General features: G+C 41.0%; 1 protein-coding gene and 1 pseudogene across 10 annotated transcripts in view; both read right to left on the bottom strand.

Moving 5' to 3' along the window:
• Positions 1–26,001, bottom strand: part of FBXW7 (F-box and WD repeat domain containing 7) — a 279,362-nt gene that overhangs the window by 160,110 nt on the left and 93,251 nt on the right. The gene's annotated exons all lie outside the window — the stretch shown is intronic.
• LOC141985846 (small ribosomal subunit protein eS27-like) lies at positions 925–2,744 on the bottom strand (annotated as a pseudogene).

Consider the following 26,001-nt stretch of genomic DNA (forward strand, 5'->3'; position numbering starts at 1 on the left):
TTTAATCTCAGTAGATAAATCGCTGAAATCTGTGTGCAGTATGATATGCACCAATTCCATAGTTTTCTGGCTTTAGTGCATAAGGACTGGGATCTTGCTTCTCCTTGACGATTGATATAATATACCATTGTTCTGATGAGGTGGCACCTGATGTGGATGTAGAAGTGGTGGGAAGTGTATCAAATTGCTCTGAGCTCTCATATGTTGATATGGAAGATAGCCTCTTTAGGGATCCATCTTTCCCTAGTTCTGAGGTATTGGGAGTGTATGCAGTGGCCAGCTCGCGCCCCCCGCCCTCCCCGGGCCTGGTTCTGAGGGGCCAAGTGAGCCTTAAATGTGCTGGAGGAAGAGGAGACTTCGGCTCACTTGGCCCCTGTCCCCAGCAGCCGGGCCCGGGCAGGGAGCAGAATCATAGAATATTAGGGTTGGAAGAGACCGCAGGAGGCTATCCAGTCCAATCCCCTGCTCAAAGCAGGACCAACACCCACTAAATCATCCCAGCCAGGGCTTTGTCAAGCCAGGCCTTAAAAACCTCAAAGGATGGAAAAAAGAAAAGGAGAACTTGTGGCACCTTAGAGACTAACACATTTATTTGAGCATAAGCTTTCATGAGCTAAAGCTCACTTCATCGGATGCATTCAGTGGAAAATACAATGGGGAGATTTATATACACAGAGCTCCCCACTGTATTTTCCACTGAATGCATCCGATGAAGTGAGCTGTAGCTCACGAAAGCTTATGCTCAAATAAATGTTAGTCTCTAAGGTGCCACAAGTACTCCTTTTCTTTTTGCGAATACAGACTAACACGGCTGCTACTCTGAAACCTCTAAGGATGGAGATTCCACCACCTCCCTATGTAACTCATTCCAGTGCTTCACCACCCTCCTAGTGAAATAGTGTTTCCTAATATCCAACCTAGACCTCGCCCACTGCAACTTGAGACCATTGCTCCTTGTTCAGTCATCTGCCACCACTGAGAACAGCCTAGCTCCATCCTCTTTGGAACCCCCCTTCAGGTAGTTGAAGACTGCTATCAAATCTCCCCTTACTCTTCTCTTCTGTAGACTAAATAACCCTGGTTCCCTCAGCCTCTCCTCGTAAGTCATGTGCCCCAGCCCCCTAATCATTTTTGTTGCCCTCCGTTGGACACTCTCCAATTTGTCCACATCCCTCGTGTAGTAGGGGGACCAAAACTGGACACAATACTCCAGGTGTGGCCTCACCAGTGCCGAGTAGAGGGGAAATAATCACTTCCCTCGATCTGCTGGCAATGTCCTTATTAATGCAGCCCAATATGCCGTCGGCCTTCTTGGCAACAAGGGCATACTGCTGACTCATATCCAGCTTCTTGTCCACTGTAATCCCCAGGTCCTTTTCTGCAGAACTGCCGCTTAGCCAGTCGGTCCCCAGCCTGTAGCGGTGCATGGGATTCTTCCTTCCTCAGTGCAGGACTCTGCACATGTCCTTGTTGAACCTCATCAAATTTCTTTTGGCCCAAGCCTCCAATTTGTCTAGCTCACTCTGGACCCTATCCTTACCCTCCAGCGTATCTACCTCTCTCCCCCAGCTTAGTGCCATCTGCGAACTTGCTGAGGTTGCAATTAATCCCATCATCCAGATCATTAATGAAGATGTTGAACAAAACCGGCCCCAGGACCAACTCCTGGGGCACTCAGCTTGATACCGGCTGCCAACTAGACATGGAGCCATTGAGCTAGCCATTGAGCCCAACAGTCTAGCCAGCTTTCTATCCACCTTTTAGTCCGTTCATCCAGTCCATACTTTTTTAACTTACTGGCACGAATACTGTGAGAGACTGTATCAAAAGCTTTGCTAAAGTCAAGATACATCACATCCACCGCTTTCCCCATACCCACAGTGCCAGTTATCGATTTTTTTTTTTTTTTTTTTTTTTTTGGTATTTTGTCCAAAATTTATTGACAGTCAGATGGGTGAGGCTACAGGGACAGTATGAAAGTCATGTTCTCCCCTCACATTCTAGAGACGTGTTTAAAGCCTTCTGTTCACATCTTGACACTTAATGTTGCTCTGTGGCTGAATCCCATGCCCTTGAATCATCTGTATTTGTCTGTGCAGCCAACTGCACAGGTAGTCCCACCCATCTCAGACACACTTTAGTTTAGTGCTGCTTTCGTCTGAAGGAGCATCCTTCTGTAAGCCTTGCCCTTCCTCCAGTGGGCTGGCAAAGCACAGTTGAGCAGCCAGCACAAAGAACTACAGTCTGAGCATGGCTGAATACAGTGGTGATTTTATAGCAACCTGGACACTTCACGTCCATGAAATAGGAGTTTGGACTCTGGAGCAGATGCTTCTTCTTGTGTTTCCACTTCTCCTCTCCTCAGGGGAGGGATGCAGCAGATCTTTCGCCAGAGGCATGTTCGCTTGGAGGTAGAAGGCAATCAGGTTGGTCACGCATGACTTGCCCTTGGTGAATCCATGTTGACTGTTCCTGATCACCTTCACCTCCAACTGCTTCAAAATGGATTCCTTGAGGACCTGCTCCATGATTTTGCCAGAAGCCGCCGCCTCCCCAACCAGGCTCTCCCAGGAAGCTGCTATGCTGCACAGAGCAGCGACCCAGAGCGGCCAGCATGAGAAGCAGCTGGTCCCCATCTTCTCCACTCGCTACCCAGGCCAGGCTGCCAGGGACTGGATCCAACCATCCTGGAGGACAGAGCCCTTCTCCCTCACCCTCAGCAGGCCAATCTTGGGAGGCACTTGACCCCACATCCTCCGCCCCCGTCCCCCCCCCCGCACGCATCCCCTCTGCCCACAATGGTAAATAGGTTGAGAACCACTGATTTATGCATTTGGTACTAGGGACAAAGCACAAGCTATAAGATATCAATATTTACAAAGCTGCATGAACAGCCAGTCAATAACGTTAACAAATCTAAAGCTAAATATACAATACAAAAGGTTATGTAGCCCAACGCACTTGTAAGCACATTAATATCTGATCATAAGTAAGAGTCATTACTTCATTTAGTTTCTAAAGTTTTCAGCTTGTTTTTTTTTTTTAAATCAGCATGTCAAATACTGGTTTACTATACAAATCAAGAATGTCCTAGTAGATGGGAAAATTCTTGTATCTTAATTTCCCCCCTATTCCTACTAGGAAATGACAGCCAGAAAAGTTTGTCATGGAATCACCACCAGCACCTTCCAGCTAAGGATCTCAAAGTGATTTACAAAGAGTAATAATTGAATTTCAAAAGAACCCTGGAAACAGTGGGTGCGCACATGCACGTGTGCATGTAAAAATGGTTTATCACTAGCATCAAAATAACTGGGGAAAAGCTGAAATATAGCATGAAAAGTTGACAATGAAATTTAGCAGAGTTATAAGATAGGGGGCTGGGAGGGAGAGTAAGAATAAGGAGTGGGAGTGGAGAATGCACTTCACATATGCAACATCACTTCGTCTGTTTTACCAGAGGTTTGAAGGAGAGGTAGGCTGCACACATTGCACATGCTCAGCCCCCTGCCTTGTTCCCCTGAGCATCCTCCGTCCATGCAGCTATTTCGTTTTTTATAAAGGGTATATACTAGTCCAGTGGCCAAATTCATGCTTTATAAATTGCGCAGCCTGGCATATTCAGTGAAGATTTCGTATAGTACATGCTGAAGAATAATCCGCAGCTCCCTTCTTCTAAAATGCACCTTCAACAATGGAATTAAATTTTAGAGCTGGCTCTCTGAAAGCTAATCAATGAACCTGTAAAATGTTTCTGCCTCAACACTTCAAAATCCACCTGCAAGATCTCCAGCCTCTACTTTAAAAAAAAAAAAAATACAAGCTGGGGGTAGAGGGGTGGAGTAGTAAGGAGAACTACAGGATAAACTTTCATCAGTCTTGCTGAAGCCTATCAATATACCTCATACATTATTAAGAAACAGCAGAATCCATTGACATTCCTCTGGTTTTAGTGATTTAACATTTGGCTTAAATTAAGGATTCTACAGACTACTTCAGAAGAGAGAAATCCACTCATGGGCATCCGAACTCCCCCAACTCCTCTCAACATACAAAGAATCAAACTGTAAGGAGAATAAAGTGGTTTTTATTCTGTGCATCACCAGGAAATGTGTCACAGAATGTTCTGATGTACATCATCATCTGGTGCATAGATCTAAAGTTTGACCTCATAAACAACAAGACACTTGCTGAAAAACAGCATGCAAAATTGCCAAGTGTGAAAATAGATGAAGTCCAAACTCCTGTCTGACAGCCTAGCCCTGGCCCTGCCCAAGCCCCAGTGAAAATCCCTCACGTAGGCTACCAGAGAAGTGGAAATTATTGGAATTATCATCTATTTAATATGTTTAAAGTGATACCGCTAACCTTGTTTTGGTGACAGAAAGGCAGAATAGTCCAGTAGTTAGGACATTAGCCTATGACTTGGAAAACTTGGGTTCAAGTTTCTGCTTCATCACAAATTTCTTATGTGACTTCAGGCAAGCCACTTAACCTCCTAGGCTAGGTTTTTAAAGGTATTTAGGGACCAAAACATGATGATAACCCCAGTAGGCACCTTTCAAAAGCACACAATTGTCTAACTCATTGATTTCAATGGGATTTAGGCACCTATCTTCATCTTTAGACACCTAAATACTTCTAAAATCTGGCCCTCCGTGCCTCTGTTCTCCATCTGTACAATGGGGGTACTAGTACTTCCCTACCTCACAGAGGTGTTGTGAAGATGCGGAAGAGAGAGTGAGATGCATGAAAGATACTGCAATGATGAGGGCCATATATGCATCTAAGATAAGACACTGACTCAAGAGATGGAATAGGAATTATTTAACTGAAAAATCATTGCCCAGGAAGAGATGCAGGAACAATGGGTGCAAGAGACTGAATACAGATACACAGTCTGTGATTTAAAAACCTGGAACCAGGACCAGGCTTACAGAGATTGCCAGAGTTCAGTTCAACTTACAGTCCTCAGGAAGTCTGTGTATATTGTACTAGAGTACTAGGGATCTGAATCTGGTTAATTGTGATTGTGTGACTGGAAATTGCGTATGAAATTGCCATACACTAGCCAGACGATGAGACGGAATGAACTGACATTCCCCCTTTAAGGCTGTCAAAAGAAACCTACCTAGATAACTTGGGCCTGCTCTACACACATTTTTTGTACTGGTACCACCTCCCACCCCCATCTCCGTATGGATGAGGTTACTGTTGGTAAAAAGGTGCCTTATACCAGTATAGCTATTCCTGTGCAGGACTGGCCTGTACCAATATACAGCACCTTTATACTGGTCTAACTGCATCCACAATAAAGGAATTGTACTAGCATAACTATAATGGTATATTATTTGCTATTCTTCTTGTGTGGAGACAAATGCTTGCTTTACTATTTCCATCATCATAGAGCCCTCAGTAGGAGTGTTACATCACTTGTAGCTTGTTCAGAATGTAGCCATGATTCAACTGAGGTCCGCAAGACAGCAAAACCCTAGAGAGCGAAAAAAATTCCCCCTTCTCTTGTCCTTATTTCTAGCTGGAGCCAAATTAATTCAAATTGCACAATGCAGTGTCTACACTAGCCCCATGTCGACGCGTGGATGTCAACTCAAGCGCTACGCTTCTTGCGGAGGTGGAGTACAGAAGTTGACTTTACAAGCCCTTTAGGTCCATGGAAGGGACTCAGTAGTGTAGACACACACATGATTAACTCAACCTAATACAGCTTATGTTGAACTAACTGTGTAGTGTAGACCAGGCCTAAGCCTACTTAACTGGGTTGGTATAGTATAAATACTGAAAAGGAGGTGGTGGGACTAAGCTAAATTAATCAGAGTCTGTCTGAGCTTGAAATTACTTTTGTGAGGTCCAACACTGTCAAGCAAAGAAAAACACAGCAAAGAAAAACCCGTGGCTGGCCTGTATCAACTGACTCAGGCTCGTGGAGCTCAGGCTGCGGGGCTGTTTCATTCCTGTGTAGAATTCCAGACTCTGGGACCCTCCCTACTTGCTATGTCCTATAGCCTGGGCTCCAGCCTCAGCCCAGAAATCTACAATGCAATAAAACACTCTCGCAACTCAAGCCCCACATGCCCAAGTCAGCACAAGCCAGACACACGTGTCTAGTTGCTGTGTAGACATACTTGGGGGACCCGCTTTCATAGTCCATAGCAAGTAAGCTGGCAGTACAGCCAAATGCTTACAGGACAGCAACTATGCACAAAATCTTGTCCATTAGTTCTAAACATTTTTCCCCTTTTTGCCCTGATTTTCTCCATGACAATATTTTATATGTAAGCAGGCCTGGGCTTATCAGTACTCATCAATGGTAGATGATTCACACAATGATAAAACGTAGCACTTCAAAATAACTACCCCATTACTTTTTCCAAATATGAACAGAATGCTTTAAGTCAAAGATGCATAAATAGTCTTCACTGAAGACATTTCTCACTTCTATTTTTTTTTTATATTACCGGTCAAAGCTAAAATCAACATTCAAGATCATAGTATTTCAGAGTTTTTATTGTCTGGGTAAATGATGCACATAGAATATATATACACATTTACCCAGACAATAAAAACTCTGAAATACTATGATCTTGAACGTTGATTTTGCTTTGACCGGTAATAAAGCCTTGTAATACTACTTGGAAAATAAAAAACTTCTGCAGATTTACTGTAAACAATTTTTAAAACTTTACATATGCACCTCAAAATACCCAGAGAAAAGAACATTTTAGAATATGCATACAAAATATAATTTAACTCAGTCATTTAAAAAAATTACATAAGTGCAAAAAAAAAAGCAGTAAACTTAATCTACAGAAGTTATAATGGAAATGTTGATAGCACAATATTACAACATCAGTGGATGAGGGGACAAACCTCAGGTTCCATTATAACATGGATCTAATTCCTGTTAGATATGTGGATTTGCTATAGCTAACTTCTATTAAAGGAATTAGATCCATGTTATAATGGAACCCAAGGTTTGTCCCCTCAAGACTAACTGCTGGCAACTACTTCATCTACATGCATAATGAACTACAAAATGATCAAGATATCACAAATTTTCAAAGAGAAAAAATTACTTGTAATTCTTGTTTGGTGAAGAAGGTATTTCACTGAGATATAATAAATTAACACTGATGAAGAAGTTAGGAGTGAATGCCAAAGAATTGGGGGTGCCTGCTGCAGAATTTGGTCCCATTTTGTTGTGCTGTACTTAGGACCTGCTCATTGATTTTTCTCAAAAGCATGTTGCATTGATTAAGATTATAACTGATTAGACAAAGGCCAGAACTTCTACAATCTCCTATAAGATGCAAGAAAAAGACCATAACACAATAAGAACAAAGGGTATGAATGAATAGGTCTCTTATATGACAATTGTGAACTTCATGTTCCTTAAATGAAAGTGGGTAGAATCCCTGGCACACATCAGCGTGAAGGTACATTAGAGTCAATCAAAAAAACCTGCACTTTGGCTTGTTTGTTTTGTTTACTTTATTTATAATGTATAAATCGAAGTGAAAATGAACACAAAATCTCAACTCTAATCCAGAATAATATATCAAGACAGACACAGAATCAGCTCCTGCCCCACAGCAGATATGGGGATATTTCAGAATGTTGCTTGTCATGAATCAAGCTTTGAACTGATGGCTCACTGAATTGCTGAATAGACTTCACTCTCAGTCTTTATAAAAGGGACGACTCATGCCAACGAGGTTACCTGGGATTTAAGTAATCTGATAGAAGATTTTCATAGTTGGTCAAATTAAGGGCAGTTGAATGCATAGTTTATATGGTCAAAGCATTTTTAAAAAGCCTAACCAACTAGATGAGTACATACTTCATTGAGTAACCATATTTTCATCCTTGGTTGTTCCACCCGCTTCACTCCATTTTTGTCTATGTACCCCATTTGTGTCATGACAAATCAAGATTTTACACTTTTCTGGGAAGCAGCTGTCTTTACTTGCTTTGTGAGCTGTTTACAGTGCTTCTGGGATGCTCAGCTAATAACAGCAACAGCAAAACAAGTAATAACACACCTGATGTCTAATGTATTGTTCCCAAAGAGTTAATGCCTCCCTACAATGGAGTTAGAAAATGAACTCATCCTAGCTTGCTCACACATTACATTGCTGTTGTATTATCATTTACTACTTGAACTAACAACACTCAGTGGTTGAAAGGCCCAGCGTATCACTCAAAGCACTTTACTGAAAGTTTTGCACCTATAGATTCTGAACATTTGAACAGAATATTACTAGAGTTTGCTTCTCATGGTGTACATGTAAGTTTCAACTTCCACACACAGCCATCAGCTTACTTTCACATTCTGATATTTAATATGAAATCCCAATAGAAATGTTTTAGCCTGACCTCTACAATCCTTTCCCACTACTTCAAGTTAACTACAATACTTTCTACCAATCTATATATCTACCCACATTACTCAACTTATTAGATTCTAGGGTTGAGATCATCAAGCAAGGCACAGTGAAGGACTACATTAAATAAAATTATGTAATTACTTGCTTGAAATTGTATGCATCTGCCTCCTGTTAGTTCCTTTTACTTTAATTAAGGTAATTATTTCAAAGTATTAGCACAGGAAAGTTTTGTGTTTGATGTGGAAAAAAGTGGGTTTGGAGAATGCATATGAAGGAGAAGCTGTTTGACACAGAGGATCAGAGAGAATATTCCAGTTATATAAGGCAGCATAGGAGAAGGGCAGAAGAACCATACGGAGAAGAGGCATGAAATGTAGAGTACATGGTACAGCATAAGACCGAAGGAGGAGAGTAACAGGAGATAAATGATTAGAGGTTCTATAGGCAGGGAAAGAACTGTGCAGCACTCATAGCCAAGAAAGTGCATTATTGATCTACTTTATTATGCAGAGTTTAGGAAAAGAGGACTCAGAAATAAATGCTCTAGCTAGCATAACATATTTTTATATTTAGTAACAGCTGCAACAGCAGGAATGGATACTTCATAACATTAGCACTGGATTGTTTATTTTGTTTCTAGATAAATTGGCTTTGTGCACACAAAAGAAAAGAACATGGTCATAAAGACCAATAATTCAATTCCCTAATTTAATTATATTTAAAACTTCCTATACAGTGGGGGATGACGGAAGTCCACTGAATGCATCCGATGAAGTGAGCTGTAGCTCACAAAAGCTTATGCTCAAATAAATTTGTTAGTCTCTAAGGTGCCACAAGAACTCCTTTTCTTTATGGTGTAACTGAATACTTAATTTATGCATGTAATTACCCCAAATGGGTACACAAATTAGGTATTTGCATATACAAATTACCAAATAAAGGACAACTGGAGTAGTGGATGACCCACATTATGTGTGTTCCCCACTGATACTAAATGCAACAGCAGCTTTGCTAATTAAACTTGAAGTCCTTCACAGACTGTTCCTGCCTTAGCTATCATTTCTAATACAGTATCAAGACAATGACCTCAACCATCATTCCGCAAATTATTCCATTCTTCCACAATTTTTTTTTAAAAAGTTTTCCAACAGGCACCTTTGCATTTTTCCCGTGCCATCTCTCGTTCATGGGAGCAGCTTTCTATAAATATCCAAAATCACCTCATTGTCCTCTCTCAAATCTTTCTCATATGTGAAGGCTACAAAAAGGCCCCAAGAAAACAACAAACAATACTTAGGCAGCTGGAATGCTACCACACTTGATCATGCTGATCAATATCATTTCATTATTTCTGTGCGCTCCCCAGGTCTACTCATTGTTTCTGCCTGCTGCCTGTAGTCTCACATTGGATTGTTAGCTCTTCTGGGGCAGAGATTGCCTATTTTATTAGATATTTATCTAGTTTCTGGCACAATGGGGACCTGGCCTACAGGATTAGCACAACAAAAGTAATTCAATAAGAGCCATAATCTATCCCCAGCCTTCATACAAGCTTCCCATTGTCATCAGCAGGACACCCACTTTGTAATGCCAACCTAGTCAAAGGTCCAAAGTTTTGTAGGGCTGGTCCACAGATAAAGACTGATTCTTCTGAATTACTGGCCCTTGTGCTTCTTTTTAGGTTCATAATCTGCATGGTCCAATGAAGAAAAGATGCTCTAGTTTCAGTAATGTTAACAATTTAGGGTAAAGCAAGGAAACTAGAAACCAATAATTATAAAATTCTTCTCTGAGTAATGTTTTTCAAATTGCAAAATGGAATAGAATGAACGAATGATATCTATTTTCAGGTTTGGCATATTATGTTTCACAAAGTTTTAGGCTAATTTAAAAATATTAGGTCTGAAAACGTACAGTAATCCCACAACAGCAAGATATCTGCCAAACTAAACTTGCATTGCAGATCAGGGAAAGGTTGGAACTGGCAAAACAACAGAACATTTGTCAGTACAGTAGGGTACGCATTTTAATTTACAATTCATTCATGACTGGTATTGGTGGAGGGGTTTGGTTGTGGGGAAATCAGGTTTTACTTACTCAGTCAACTGTTATCCTATGACAGGCAGCAAAATACGAAGCAAGAAACAAAACAGCAAAAATGCCCATTTTTCCAAAAGCAGTACCTTCAGTTGAAATAAGCATAAGTAGAGAATGAGAGCACTGCTTATAATCACATTATGTAGAACAGGAAGAACAGCTATTCCATGACTTGCAAAGAAAGCAGAAACCTTGCAATCATAACTTGAAAATTTATCTCAATATACCTGAAATTTTATTTCTTCTAATGGGAAAGTCCATAGATGATTACAGTGGACCTTCCCGCTCTGCTCGTCCTGGAGGCAGAACCAGACCTGTCAGTCAAGACAAGCTGAAAGTGGCTAAAAGACCTAGCCAGTTTGAGATACTTCTAAAACTGCTCTGAAGAGCTACTTCCCCCTACGCATTAAACAAGTAATTAAGCATAGCAAGAAAAACATACGAACATTTCCTTCCCAGCAGACAACTTCAAATTCCATCCCTAACACCAGTGGACAAATCTCAGGGACAAACGGGGACAGGGGAGATATAAAAACATAAAGGCTAACCTCGGAGCGTTAAAACTTGTGCTGGTAGGGATGGATCTATGCACTTTCTCGCTAGAAGAAAAGACGACATTTTAGGGTAAGCTAAGATAAATTTTTGTATTCTTCCTTGCATGGAAAGTTCACAAATCCATTACAATGGGAATGCCAATAGCAATACATCACCAGAAAGAGAAAGAAAGGATGAATAACTATAAACAACATGAAGGAGATACATCTTCTATTTTCAATAGTTAAAGGGAGAGCACAGCAGACAGAACCTTCCTTGCAAAAAACAGGGACTCATGAGGCCCACACATTTAATTTGTAAAACTCAGTGAAGGGATGGAAAGATAATTACACAGCAACCCTAAAAAACTCTTTTTATATAGGCTTGAAAGGATTTCACTTCTATCAGTAAATGTCAATTTCACTGTATATACAAACCCACAAAAAATATTTCCATCAATTACAACTGAAATTTACAGATAGGCAAAGTAAAAATGCTGCCTGAAAACTTATTAGAGTTTGATTTAAGGCTATTTAAATCGTATATTTTGTCACATAATGTTGACAATCTGTGTTCAATGGTTATAAATAGGGCTGTCGATTAATCACAGTTAACTCACGCACTTAACTCAAAAAATTAACTGCAATTAAAAAAATTAATTGTGATTAATCGCACTGCAAAACAATAGAATACCAACTGAAATTTATTAAATATTCTGGATGTTTTTCAACATTTTCAAATATATTGATTTCTATTACAGCACAGAATAAGAAGTGTACAGTGCTCACTTTATATTATTTTTATTACAAATATTTGCACTGTAAATATAATAAAAAATAGTATTTTTCAGTTCACCTCATACAAGTACTGTAGTGCAATCTCTATTGTGAAAGTGTAACTTACAAATGTAGATTTTTTTTGTTACGTAACTGTACTCAAAATAAAACAATGTAAAACTTTAGAGACTACAAGTCCACTCAGTCCTACTTCTTGTTCAGCCAATCGCTAAGACAAACAAGTTTGTTTACATTTACAGGCGATACTGCTGCCTGCTTCTTATTTACAATGTCACCTGAAAGAGAGAACAGGCGTTCGCATGGTACTTTGGTAGCCGGTGTTGCAAGGTATTTATGTACCAGATATGCTAAACATTTAAATACCCCTTCGTGCTTCAGCCACCATTCCAAAGGACATGCTTCCATGCTGCTGATATTCGTTAAAAAAATAGTGAGTTAATTAAATTTGTGACTGAACTCCTTGGGGGAGAATTTCATGTCCCCTGCTCTGTTTTACTCGCATTCTGCCATATATTTAATGTCACAGATGATGACCCAGCACATGTTGTTCGATTTACGAACACTGTCACTGCAGATGTGACAAAATGCAAAGAAGGTACCAATGTGAGATTTCTAAAAATAGCTACAGCACTCAACCCAAGGTTTAAGAATCTGAAGTGCCATCCAAAATCTGAGAGGGATGTGGTGTGGAGCATGCTTTCAGAAGTCTTAAAAGAGAAACACTCCAATGCGGACATGACAGAACCTGAACCACCAAAAAAGAAAATCAACCTTCTGCTGGTGGCATCTGACTCAGATGATGAAAATGAACATGCATCGGTCCGCACTGCTTTGGATCGTTATCGAGCAGAACCAGCCATCAGCATGGATGCATATCCTCTGGGATGGTGATTGAAGCATGAAGGGACATAAGAATCTTTAGCGCATCTGGCACATAAATATCTTGTACGCCAGTTACAACAGTGCCATGAGAACACCTGTTCTCACTTTCAGGTGACATTGTAAACAAGAAGCAGGCAGCATTATCTCCTAAAAATGTAAACAAACTTGTTTGTCTGAGTGATTGGCTGAAGTAGGACTGAGTGGACTTGTAGGCTCTTGTTTTATTTTTGAATGCAGTTTTTTTTGTACATAATTCAACAATTTGTAAGTTCAACTTTCATGATAACGAGATTGCACTACAGTACTTATATTAGGTGAATTGGAAATACTATTTCTTTTGTTTTTTACAGTGCAAATATTTGTAATAAAAAATAAATATAAAGTGAGCACTGTACACTTTGTATTGTGTTGTAATTGAAATCAATATATTTGAAAATGTAGAAAACATCCAAAAATATTTAAATAAATGATATTGTTATTGTTTAACAGCACGATTAATCGCGATTAATTTTTTTTTATCACTTGACAGCCCTAGTTATAAAGCTTTAGTTTTTTTATCCTAAACATCTGTCAATTTCAGTCTGACCTCACACACACAATCAATGTGTGTGCAACTGTGAACATTAACATTGCTAAAAATTAAAAAACAAAACATCAATATTATCCCTCCAAATATAAAAAAATTAAAAGTTCTGTCAAGCCTATTTATATGTCGCATATGATCCTGCAGGCCAGGAGGCTGCTAAGAGTGAGTGATCACACATAATTCCAAAAGGAAAAAAGACTTCTGCTATGGTAAAATTCTGCCATGACCATTTTAGCCATCTAATAAATGAACACTTGGCTTTATTTATTTATTGGGCAAAGGATACTTGTTTGATTATAGAACAAATGACAAATGGAGCTAGAGATTTTCTGAACTGCTGAGTTTATTCAATATTCATTTCTCCTCCTCCCCCATTTTATTTTTTGTAAGTACCACCCATAAAGAGGAGACATGCATGTGAACTCGTCCCATCATCTTGAACTCTGCATCTTTTTGGCTGTTTAATCTCTGAAGGGCCAGAGACTCTAAACTGAAGCCAGAGGTTCCCCAGAAGCTGCCTCCTGGGTCTGCCCTGAAAGACACTTTGAATAGACAGATCACTCTGTCACTCTTAGGATCTAAATGGTAATTCATTAGTGTGTGCATGTTTGCTTGCTTTAACCTGTAAGTAACTCTCTTATTCCTTTTGCCTGGTTAGTTTATTACAGGATTGGCTACAGGCGTAGTCTTTGGTGTAGGATCTAGAGTACATTGATCTGGGGTAAATGATTGGTCTCTTGGGACTGGAAGCAACCTGATATGGTGTGACTTTTGATGTAAGTGAGCATTTATCACTAAGTCCAGTTTGTCTGGATGGCAAGAGAGAGAGAGTTTAAGGGGACTGTCTGACTCCTTGGTAAGACTGTTATTGTGGTCCATGAGTTCACATTTGTTACTGACTTGGTGAAATCTAATTAATGAACCACCGGTTTGGGGTGTCTGCCAATGTAGCACTCAAAGTCGTGAGCCATTCCAGACAGCGTGACACAGGTACCTCCTTGGTTTTTTTTATATAAGTCATTGCTAAAGTATTGTCAAGACCTGAGAACTACGTTTTGAGTAATCAGGATTATGTAGAAGAATCAGATATGCCCTAACAGTCCTAAAGTCAAGCCAACTAAAAATGCAGGAACTTTGTTTGTCTGTTGTACTTGGGTGAAGTTGGTCCCCGAACAAGTTCTCCAGCCGATGAAACTGGTATTGATGGTCACCACCAAACCTCTGATATTTTGACATCTTGTGGTATTCCAAATATCTACTTTCTTGTAGCTAAAACAAGAAAGATTGCAATACTCCTTTCAGCATTGGGACTAGACAAGATAGGTATGAATGGTCCTGTGGGTTCAGGAAAAAAAAGGAAATTTCTGCAGAGGATGCACGTGGAATTTCACCCACGGAACCACATTAATAGTAATATTGCTCTCCTGCACTAGCAGTGTCAGAGCCCTGGCAAATGTGACTAAAGAACTGACTCTATTGTAGCCACCAGCTTCTGAAACCTGTCCTCTGGTAGAAAAACTCTTAAAACTGGTAACTACAATGACCCCCTCATGTAATACACAGAGTCACTTGTTTCCTGGTGGGATTGAAAAATCAATATCCAGAATCATATTTTTCTTATTTAGATGAGACAGGAAGAGACTATATCTAAAAACATATTTCAATATTGTACTTCTACATCCATTTTGTACCCTCCAAAATAATCCCATGCAAAAGAAATAAGCTAATTCAAAAAGTATTCATAAAGTCAAGGAGTAAATAAATCACCTCACACTAAAAAAGGTTTGCTGTTGGTGTGGAGTAAAAAACTATCAATGCCTAGTTTGAACATCTTAAAGTTACACAGCTTCATAATGTACCTTAATAGCTAAAACACAAGACAAATACTGGATTTAAAGAGATGGCAACTACAAATATAGAATCTACAAGATCTTATTTAGCTCAAAAAGCAAGACACATCACAGGCAACCTTTGAGCATTTGCCTAAAAACCTTTTTCATAATGAAAAGCAAAAGAAACCTACGAAATGGAGAGGAGACCTGGCACCATTTTTCCACGGGACTCAGCTGTCTTTGTGCTAAAAGGGTCTAGCTCTTAAAAGGTCCTCTACACGGATCTGGACACAAGGGAACCAGCCAAAGCTCTTCAGCTGATGTAACTACATAGTGATAGTAGAACCACAGACAGAGCTGTGTGCAAGGCAACATATACTGTCAACGCATGTCTTGTTGCCCTGTTCTTTCACAGAGACAAACAACTTTTAGGCTTCTGGAGCTGATGAAGAATAAGAAGCATATTACACATAGACTCCCCCACAATGAAGTAATATTTTGGCATCATTGACTAGTAATCAGTGACTTTGAGCTGTAATACTAACAGATTTTCCATTCAATAAAATGTAGCTTCTTCATTTCTTTTTCCTGAAGTATAAATAGGAAGCCTCTGTCGTGCCTGGTTTTCTGTCACAGAATAGGCAAAACCAGGCATTTAGGAGCAGCACGCTGGGGAAAGAGCTGAACTTTCATGCAAGCACCTAATAAAGCTTCACCATTCCCTTTAATGTTAGAAATTCAGGTGTAGTTTAAACTAGATGTGAAGAAGAGTGTAGTAAGGTGGAATGGCCTCTCTCCAAACTGGAGTGTGAGGGACCATTACAGTCCCCTGGGTGGGCGGAGCCAAATCCACCCCCACCCCCCTCATCGGAAGTATTAGGGCGGGACAGGAAGTAGAAAAGGAGAGCGCTGGAGATCAGTTGCTGCTGAGCCACAGGAGAGAGTGGACATCTCTTCTAGGGAGCAGATGCCTCTGCGAGAGCCCAACCCAGCCCCAGAGTTAACCGACACCTTGCCATCAGGGGAGGCAGACAAGGACCCCGAGGAGCTGCTGGCATTACCAGTGGCCAAAGACCTGGAGGAGACAGGGGATCTTTGGACCACTGGACTTTACGCACAGACTGAGGTAGGAGGTAGCCCGCAGGGATCAGACTCTAGTCCGGTTCTGCTGCCAGAGTGAGAGTCAGCATGTTGTGGCTGGAATCCCGCTGACCCAGTGGCAGATCACAGCGTCCCAGTCCAGGACCCCTAACAGTGGCAGAGTGGAGTCAGGTGGGACCCTGTCCCCCTACCCCCTGCCACTCCACCCCTGGGGCGGCAGCCTCCCCTCCATAGGCCAGGAGGCCTGTGTTGGCGCTCACCCCCTGCCTAAGCCCCTAGACTGCTTTGGTGCTCACCCCCTGCCTGAGCCCCTAGACTGCTACAGCTCTGCCTTGAATATAGAGCCCTGTTTGTGGCTCTGCTCCACCCAGAGGAAGCCAGAGTCCCTCTACAGACTGTTTGTAGCTGTCTGCCCCAGCCAGATGGCTGTGGGCTAAGCTAAAGACTGTTTGTGTCTCTGCCCCGCCCAGAGGGCCAGAGCTCCCTGATAGACTAATTATAGGCTGTTAATTCCTGTCTGCCCCAGCCAGGTGGCTGTGGGCTAAACACTGTTGTGCTTCACTCCGCCCAGGGGCTGGAACTCTCCCCTATAAGATGGTTACCTGCAGTCTGCCAGTAGTGAGGCAGCGTGGCCTCCCCCCTGCTCAAGTGTGAGGGACCACTACAAAGAGATTCCAGGAAGCTTTCATTAATAAACAACATTAACCTGTCCCTGTGCTTCATTTCCAACGTGTAAAGACAACTTAAGAAGTTTGTTCTGGACGGTCCAAAACTGAAGCCATCCTCCTCCTGTAGTCTTGAATTCAAAATAATCTGGGGAAGACAGAGTTGTGTTCCTCATGTTTCCATCCAGAGACTCTGAAAAAGGAGCTGGGTTTTGCTGTAACGTCTTCTGTGCAGCACACCAATTCTCATTTACAGAACCTTTGGAAGAGTAGTATGATAAGATTCTTGTGGCACAAATGCATTCCCTGTCTCTCCCCTCATGATGTAGCACTAGAGCAGTTCTGCCTCACTTTTCCAAACAGAGTTTTCAGCATGCTTTGGTTTATGGATGTGGCTTATCCTTTAGCCAAGTCACAGAGTTTAACTCCTTTCAGGGTAGCAGAGTCTCCAACTCGAAGTCCAACATAAACACAAACCAAAAGAATCTTCAGTTCTATTGGGCTCAGTTTTTAGCTCCCTTTCTTTCAGGCAGACTCCAGCATCAGTGTCTTGCCATAGCACTCATGAGCAGGTTTCCTGGTAAGAAATTCAACAGTCTGTGTCAGTCCTACCCTCTGCAGACCACCGTCTTCATTCAGCTTCTGGCCCCAGCCAGGCTTCTCGTACAATATGGGAGCTGCCGGTCTGCTCTCCTTTCTAATCAGCTCTGAACTGAGCTGGTTCTCTTCTTTTAACCACCCCTTCCAAGCCTGACAGCTGTTGTATATTAATCAGATGTTGCTGATGGTGCCTGGAGCACCTCATTAACCCTTCCTGGCCAGTCTGGGATTCATAAAGTGCATCACAATGCTGCAGAGCAGAAACATGTATACGTGTAACTGAGGACAAGGTAGTAGAGAGCACTCAAATGCTAGGCCTATGTACAGTAACTAATATATCCCTGGGGCCCAGAACATTTATTTTACACATGCGCATGTCAAGGGATCCAGAGTGCTCTACTGCAGAGGTTACAAAAATGGAATGAGAGCGGAGTCAGGACAAGGGTACTCACCTAACTTTAATTCTAAACATTCCAATTGGCAAGGAAGTGCCTAAGTACTCCTGTCACTGATTTTCTAGGATTCCAGATTCACATTCAGGGAGAATGAGCAGTCAATTCTCGAAGGAGAAAAAAGCCATTCAGACCGCTCACTTGAATTAGAGGAAGGTAGTTTGTGATTCATGTTTTGTTTAGAATTCATCTGACATGCTGCAATTTATTTCTTTTATCTTGCATTGATTTGGCAGAATGTTTTTCATATTGCATTTGAAAATCATGAATTGTTAGTTAAGCACAAGGTGTCTTTTTGAAATAGAAAAATTGAACCAGTGACTTGTCTTACATTATTAAATTACTATGTAAAATTGCAGGTTGTCATAGCTGTACAAGAAATGGTTTTGCTTGCTATTGCACTACCACTCAGTCCATTGTGCTTAGCCATTCCCTTGCTACATCAGTTTTTGCCACCTACCCAAAACAGGTATAGAAAATATTTTGCTGTCACTCAAGATATTGTAGGAGCAAGGTAAAATCAGATGGAAAATGCTTTTGTATCTATTCTGTTGTGACATCCAGGAAACAATTTCAACTCCCAGCCAAGAATTCTGAAGATCTGAGGTGGGGTTCAGGAAAGAAAAGAGGTGTAGAAATCGGAAACTGTTGGAGGGATGACACAAAGAAAGGAAGGCAGTCTAATGGGTATTGGCAACTGTGTGTCAGGGAGCCAGCACAGGAGGAAAGAGGAAAACAAAGTGACCAGGCAAACAGATGGAGCCAAAAAAGTTGGGAAAATCCCAAGTGACAGTGGCATTAGTGGGTGCATGATTCACCCATGACATCCTGTGGTACTCCAATTATCGACTTTGTTGTAGCCAAAAAACCAACCAAACAAAAAAAAAATTGCAGGAGTCCTTTTGGCACTGGTAAAAGAGTTAGTAGAAGAGGAGCTGTAGACTCACAACAGAGGTCCAGTTCTTTCTACAGACAGGGTTGCAGCACACAGTCTAATGGTTAAGGCAGGGGAATCAAAAAAATAAAAAACATCTGATTTATATTCTCAACTCTTCTATTGACTGCAAGAGTTTGGGAAGTCACTTTACCTTTTTGTGCCTCCGTTTTTCCAACTATAAAAGGGAGATAATAATACCTTTTTAAAGTTCTTAAAGATAACCAGAAAAAAGTTGCAATAAAGGTACAACGACTTTTATTATTTTAACACCAGCTTTCATCAAAGCACTTTAGACATTAATTAACCGTCAACTCATCTGCAAGGTGCTTTAGTATGCCACCCATTTTGCAGGTAGGTAAACGGTTGCACAAAGTATGTAAGTGATTTGCTCAGGGACACTTGGTGTAATCAGTGGCAGAGTCAAGATTAGAACTCTGTCCTAACACACAATCTACTGCAATAACCACAAGCCATCACTCCTTCAGAGTCCAAAAAGTGAAAGAAGGAACCAGTTATAATCAAAGAACACCACTTTCTAGTTTATTTATCAAGCTTTTTTATACCGAATAATAGAAATATAAAGCTAGAAGAAACCTCAAGAGGTCACCTAGTCCACCCCACCCTGCACTGAGGCAGGACCAAGTATTCCTAGACCATACCTGACAAGTATTTGTCTAACTTGCTCTTTAAAACTTTCAGTGATGGGGACTCCCCAACTTCTCTTGAAAGCCTATTCCAGTGCTTAACTATCCCTGGAGTTGGAAATTTTTTCCTAATATCTAACCTAAATCTCCCTTGATGCAGATTAAGACCATTACCTCTTGTCCTGTCCTCACTGGACACTGAGAACAACTGATCACCGTCATCCCTATAAAGGCCCTTAACATACTTTAAGACTTATCAGTCTTTTTAAGACTAAACATGCACATTTTACTTAACCTTTATTCATAGGTAATATTTTCTAAAACTTATCATTTTTGTTCTTCTCTGAACTCCCTCCAATTTGTCTATATCTTTCTTGAAGTGCAGCACCCAAAACTGGACACAATTCTCCAGCTGAGACTTCACCAGTGTCAAGTAGAGTGGAACATTTCCCATGCCTTACACTCCTGTTAATACACCCCAGGAAGATACTAGCTATGACACTCCTGTTAATACACCCCATGAAGATACTAGCTCTTTTTTTGTTTCTTTTGGCAACTGCATCTCAGTATTGGCTCATTCACTTTGTGATCCACTACAACCCCCAAATCCTTTTCTTCAGTACTACTGCCTAACCAGTTATTCCCCATTTTGTAACTGTGCATTTGATTTTTCCTTCCTTAGTGTAGTACTTTGCATTTGCCTTTATTGAATTTCATCTTGTTGATTTCAGGCCAGTTTTCCAATTTAAAAAGGTCATTTTTAATTCTAATCATGTCCTCCAAAGTGCTTGCAACCACTCCTGGCTTGGTGTCATCTGCAAATTTTATATGCTATATCCAGTAATAACCATACTGGACTCTGCTGACTCATCACTGAAGCAATATTTGTTGATAAGCTACCTAAACCATCTTACTAACACAAGAAGAAGCTACAGCTAAAACAGAAGTATCATCTGTCATTGTAATTTTACATTGCCAGACTTGGTAACGATGATCAGTGACAAACAGAAATACCACGTGCTCACGCTGTATGGAAGTTTGGAGCAGACAAATGGTATAAGTGGGGCTCAAGAGCTGCTTACTACGAGTTTCCTTGATAAGGAAGAAGAGACAGCAAGGAGAAGAGCAGACATTCCATTCTTTTTTCAAGGTGAGGGAGGACGTCCAAATATGATTGAGTGTGGGTGGGAAAGTAAGGGGATGAACTGGAAGAGAGAAGTAGGGAACAGAGATTTAAGGGGAGCGGGGAAAGAACAGAAGACCAATGTAAGGAAAGAAGGAAGATACACAAGTGATTGGAGAGGAGGAATAGGAAATACTAAACAACAACAAATACTGAAAACAATTCAATAAAAGATGTGCTATGTCAGGAAAGAAAAAGTAAGCATATCAAAACCATTGTAAGTACAATAAAAGTTCATCAAATTGAACTTTGAATCACTGTTACAATTAAGTACAGTGAACAGCAGGAAACGATTTTATTCTTTTAAATTGGAGAAGCAGGCTCAGGGTAAAGCTGGCAAGAGAGCTCAGTATTCTTCATTTTAGCTACAAGGTTTAGCCCATAAGCTAATACGAAAGGGGGAAATGTCTCATGTAGTTGACCAACCTCCCCGTCACACAAGAAACTTGGACCATTTATTTAACTTAAATTCATCTAGGTCCTTGAGAATATCTTGAGAACAGGCAGAGGATTGTTCAAATTTGCATGGGTTTTTAAGTACACGTTGAAGCCAGCTTATTCTCCTTTCCCAAAGAGGAAAAAGCTGGTGTCAAAAAGAGGCCCCAAACAAGAGTAGAGAGATAATAGGAACAACTAAGCCAACCCTGTAAATAATCCTTCTTACCTCATTGTAGGAAACAAAGCTTTCTTCCACCATGAACTAAAAAAACTCTTGTCTAACTACCCACTCTGTGGCTTATAGATGGCATATGATAGACTTGTACTGACCTTTAGATTTAAACCTGTATCTCCCTAAGTGAGAATAATAACCTGCAGGCCTCCGAGAGAAATCAGAAGCTTGGGGAAGTATGAGGTGATTATAAGCAACGCTGGTAACTGCCTATTAAGGTTGCCTGACACTTCTCATTATAAGATCCGGGTTTTAGTTGCTTACAACTTTGCCAGACTTTAACTGTTTGAGCTGAATTTTTTCATGGGAGCTCTCTGCCTCAGGCTGATAATTTCTGTATTTGTTTTAGCCAAAACGGTTCAGCAATTTCTGAAAACGATGTTAGGGAAAAATACATTTCCCCTTACTTCAAATCTGGAGACCTTTTCTTTGAAATGTTCTAGTACCCCCCATGCTTTGGACTTGTGTCAAAAATGTGCCTTTTGCAGTCCCTGTGAAATTCCACCCAAATTTGGATGAGTTATAAGTATTTGAAAAATCTCAATTTGCAAATGCTTAGTAGAGACTGGCTGCTAGAGCTTAAAAGCTAAAAACTTCAGAGTCCATCCCCACAGAGCATGTTGAAGCCTCTCACAGCTCCTAAAAGAAAAGGAGTACTTGTGGCACCTTAGAGACTAACAAATTTATTTGAGCATAAGCTTTCGTGAGCTACAGCTCACTTCATCGGATGCATACAGTGGAAAATACAGTGGGGAGATTTATACACATAGAGAACATGAAACAATGGGTGTTACCATACACACTGTAATGAAAGTGATCAGATAAGGTGAGCTATTACCAGCAGGAGAGTGGGGAATGGGGGGGGAGGGAACCTTCTGTAGTGATAATCAAGGTGGGCCATTTCCAGCAGTTGACAAGAACATCTGAGGAACAGTGGGGGGGGGGGGAATAAACATGGGGAAATAGTTTTACTTTGTGTAATGACCCATCCACCCCCAGTCTCTATTCAAACCTAAGTTAATTGTATCCAGTTTGCAAATTAATTCCAATTCAGCAGCCTCTCGTTGGAGTCTGTTTTTGAAGTTTTTTTTGTTGAAGAACTGCAACTTTTAGGTCTGTAATTGAGTGACCAAAGAGATTGAAGGGTTCTCCGACTGGCTTTTGAATGTTATATTTCTTGACGTCTGATTTGTGTCCATTTATTCTTTTACATAGAGACTGTCCAGTTTGACCAATGTACATGGCAGAGGGGCATTGCTGGCACGTGATGGCATATATCACATTGGTAGATGTGCAGGTGAACGAGCCTCTGATAGTGTGGCTGATGTGATTAGACCCTATGATGGTGTCCCCTGAATAGATATGTGGACACAGTTGGCAACGGGCTTTGTTGCAGGATAGGTTCCTGGGTTAGTGGTTCTGTTGTGTGGTGTGTGGTTGCTGGTGAGTATTTGCTTCAGGTTGGGGGGCTGTCTGTAAACAAGGACTGGCCTGTCTCCCAAGATCTGTGAGAGTGATGGGTCGTCCTTCAGGACAGGTTGTAGATCCTTGATGATGTGTTGGAGAGGTTTTAGTTGGCTGCTGAAGGTGATGGCTTGTGGCGTTCTGTTTTCTTTGTTGGGCCTGTCCTGTAATAGGTAACTTCTGGGTGCTCTTCTGGCTCTGTCAATCTGTTTCTTCACTTCAGCAGGTGGGTACTGTAGTTGTAAGAATGCTTGATAGAGATCATGTAGGTGTTTGTCTCTGTCTGAGGGGTTCGAGCAAATGCAGTTGTATCGTAGAGCTTGGCTGTAAACAATGGATCGTGTGGTGTGGTCTGATCAGACTGCACGTGCACCATCCCCACATAGTGACTGTGCATGCTCTAACCCAGAGCTATGGGGGCTCAGAAGGACTTTCTCTGAGAAGACTGATCCCAACTGCTCCAGGTTGGGTGGGGCCAGGCACCAAAACGGTAAGCAGGATGCCTGTCTCTCATGCTCTTAATTACCCACACTGCTTGGCTGCTAGCAGAAGAGAAGAGGAAGCTGCCTGATTCAAATATATAGGGACAAAAGCCAGAATGGGGGGAAGGAAAAAAGCAGACTGTAATAACGAGTCTGGGAGCCACTATGGTGGGGTAAGGACTCCGGGTTCACACAAATAACTGGGGAAAGAAGCAGACTAGGACTGGCTGAGCAAGGAGACATGGACTGAGAAAGGGGAGAGAGATTGGATAGCAAGCCCAGAGAGTGGTTCTGTGGTAAGAAGAATGGGTACAACATTTTGCAAGGGACAGAAGGATAGCAGGAGAGTTTGCTGCCTTCTAGGAACAAAGACTAAGGACACCACCACAAGAATAAGCAAGATTCTAAGATTGGTTCCTTTGGTGGTGATCTACATTGACATGAGTGACACCACATAAGGTACCATTCCACAGATTCTGGATTGGAAAGAATGCTGAAGGAGAGGAATATCCACATAATCATCTCAGAAATTCTTCCTGTTCCTCGAGCAAGAGGGAAAAAAAGAAGGCAGAAGATACTGGAGGTGAACGGATGGCTAAGTAGATGGCATAGGGAGGGAGGTTTTGATTTTGTGGAACACTGGAACACTTAGTATGAAGAGAGGGGATTGTACAGTTCTGATACCCTCCATCTCAACAGAAGGGGTACTATTCTCTTGAGTGATAAATTAGTTATAGTAGTAAAGGAGGGCTTTAATCAACCATGAAGGGGGGTGAGGAGGTATAATTAAGCAACTGTGGTACAAACACCCAAATATGTAAACAGCCTCATGGCATCATGCATATTACAAATCCAAGTACTACATGGCATGCAAGGATCACATTTTTAATTGTTTAGATACTAACGTTAGGAGCGTGGTAATAAACAAGAGGCACTGGAGATATTAATGTATTAAAAGAAATAAACAGAGTTACTTAATATTGGTGGGCTGGGTCTTGTGATTGGGATGTTAAAATCGATGGTTATTTACTTTGTTTCGCAAGGCTAGAATGGGGGCAAAAAAGGGAAGGAAGGTGGCACTTCACATCAAAGACACAATTACCTGTTAGTCATCGAAGATTAAAAATCACAAGAATGAGAACAGTTTGAATGCTTATGGATTAAAGATGGGGTACTGGTGGACATCTGTTACAGACAACTTAATTAGACTAGAATAATGGTTTTCAACCTGGGGTCCGCAGACTAAGATTTCCAAAGGGAATTCTTTTGAAAATCCTCCATTTGAAAATATTTAGGGGTCCAGAAATGAAAAAAGGTTGAAAACCACTGAACTAAAGGACAAAATCCTCATTAAATATCTATCCATAATACGTAGGAGGAAAAACATATCAAAGGTGACTATAATCTGAGGGAGATTTTGCTGGACATTTTATGCAGCCAGTAACAAAACTTCCTTAGAGTTTCTAAACAGAATAATTTTTAACACCAAATCCTGCACCCAACTCAATATTGGTCCTTATTCTGACAGACAAGAAAGAGCAATGATCACTGACCTAAACACTAACCGTTGCCGAGGTATCAGTGATCATACACTCATAGAAATATAGGAGTGGAAGAGACCTCGATAGGTCATCTAGTCCAATCTCCTGCATTGTGGCAGGACTAAGTATTATCTTCTAGACAATCCCTGACAGGTGTTTGTCTAACCTGTTCATAGAAATCTCCAATGACAGAGATTCCACAACCTCCTTAGATCATTTGTTCCAGTGCTTAACTACCCTTACAATTAGGAAGATTTTCCTAATCTCTAACCTATATCCCCCTTACTGCAATTTAAGCCCATTACTTCTTGTCCTGTCCTCAGTGGATAAAGAGAACAACTGATCCCCCTCCTCTTTATAATGACCTTTTACTTACTGGAAGATTTATCTTCTCTTCTCCAGACTAAACACACACAATTTTTTCAATCTTTCCCTGTAGGTCATGTTTTCTAGACCTTTACTCATTTTTGTTGCTCTCCTCTGGATTATCTCCAATTTGTCCACATCTTTCCCGAACTGTGGTGCCCAGAACTGGACATAGCATTCTAGTTGAGATCTTATCAGCTCTGAGAAGAGTGGAAGAATTTCTCTTGTATCTTGCTTACAAAATTTGTTGACTAACATTTAGTTTGTGATCCACTTCCTTTTCTGCCGTACACCATCTAAGGCAGTCACTACTTATTTGGTATTTGTGCAACTGATTATTCCTTCTGAAGTGTAGTACTTTGCATTTGTCCTGTTTTTCATCCTATTTATTTCAGACCATTTCTCCAGTTTATCAAGATCATTTTGAATTCTAATCCTGTCCACCAAAGTGCCTGTAACCCTTCCCAGCTTGGTATCAACTGCACTCTTTATAAGAGTACTCTCTCTGACATTATCCAAATCATTTATAAAAATATTGAATAGAATCAGACCCAGGACAGATCCCAGGAGGAAACCACTCAATATGCCCTTCCAGCCTGACTGTAAACCATTGATAACTCTGAGTTCAGTTTCTCTACCAGTTGTGCACCCACCTTACAGTAGGTTAGTCTAGGCTATATTTCCTTAGTGTGCTTATGAGAAGGTCATGTGAGACAGTAACAAAAGCCTTACTTACATCTATTGCTTCCCCACATCCACAAGG

Source organism: Natator depressus, chromosome 4 (assembly GCF_965152275.1).
Source record: "Natator depressus isolate rNatDep1 chromosome 4, rNatDep2.hap1, whole genome shotgun sequence".
Taxonomy (NCBI): Eukaryota; Metazoa; Chordata; order Testudines; family Cheloniidae; genus Natator; species Natator depressus.